General features: G+C 43.3%; 1 non-coding gene across 1 annotated transcript; it reads left to right on the top strand.

The window, feature by feature from the left end:
- The first annotated feature begins 693 nt into the window (after positions 1-693).
- trnal-uaa (transfer RNA leucine (anticodon UAA)) lies at positions 694-776 on the top strand. The gene has a single exon. It is a non-coding gene; the product is annotated as a tRNA-Leu (tRNA).
- The last annotated feature ends 442 nt before the right edge of the window (positions 777-1,218 follow it).

Genomic DNA, 1,218 nt, shown 5'->3' on the forward strand with positions numbered 1-1,218 from the left:
GATAATTCCTCAAAAATAGCAGCTAGTGGTTAAGGCGTTGGACTTAAGATCCAATGGGCAAAAGCCCACGTGGGTTTGAACCCCACTCCTGGTAGATATATGTTGTGTTTATTGAGTGTCCCTCTGTCATGTACATCCATATGTTCACCTCTGCAAGCTTTCTGCCATATTTAAGAGTTAACAGCTGTTCTTGAGCTTCATGTGTCCAGGAACGGTATACACAAAAAAGTCCTAAGTGACACTTAAAACTTTCTAACTCCTCCACACACAGCTGATGTCCACAGTGTTTAACAGGTGACCAGTCTAAGATCCACGGTAGACCCACATGGGTTCAAACCCCACTCCTGGTAGATATATCTTGTGTGTATTGAGTCCTGAAGGTTGCTTTCTGCCACATTGAGGTGTTGTGTCTGGGAGTTGTCTTCACAACAGTTGGATAATTCCTCATATGTTGAGGAAAATAGCAGCTACAGCTACCTTTAATACATCACCCAGTAATAAGCTTCAAAAACAGATGTCTGGGAACTGAAACTCAGGCTCTGTGTGTCTAGGGACTGTATTCGCAACAAAAGTCCTAAATGACAAAAAATTCTTAAAGCGTTTCCGCTGGTGACTGGTCTGTGTCTGTTAATCTGGCATGTTTCTATTACATTGTTGGGCAGCTATGCAGCATTGAAAGAACGGGAGACAAACACCAGGATGGCCGAGTGGTTAAGGCGTTGGACTTAAGATCCAATGGGCAGATGCCCACGTGGGTTCGAACCCAACTCCTGGTAAATAAATGTGTTTATTGAGTGTCCCTCTGTCATGTACATCCATATGTTCACCTCTGCAAGCTTTCTGCCATGTTCAGGAGTTAACCATTGCTGTTCTAGACAATTGAAGCTCAGGTTCTTGAGCTTCATGTGTGCAGGAACTGTATTCACAAAAAAGTCCAAAGTGACTCTTGAAACTTTCTAACTCCTCCACACATAGCTGATGTCCACAGTGTTTAACATGTGACCAGTCTAAGATCCAATGGGCAACATGCCCATGCACTCCTGGTAGATATATCTTGTGTGTATTGAGTATCCCTCTGTCATGAACATCTATAAGGCACCTGAAGGTTGCTTTCTGCCACATAGAGGTGTTGTGTCTGGGAGTTGTCTTCACAACAGTGGGATAATTCCTCATATGTTGAGGGAAATAGCAGTTACAGCTACCTTTAATACATCACCC

The sequence above is a fragment of the Larimichthys crocea genome, unplaced genomic scaffold (assembly GCF_000972845.2).
Source record: "Larimichthys crocea isolate SSNF unplaced genomic scaffold, L_crocea_2.0 scaffold74317, whole genome shotgun sequence".
Lineage (NCBI taxonomy): Eukaryota > Metazoa > Chordata > Actinopteri > Sciaenidae > Larimichthys > Larimichthys crocea.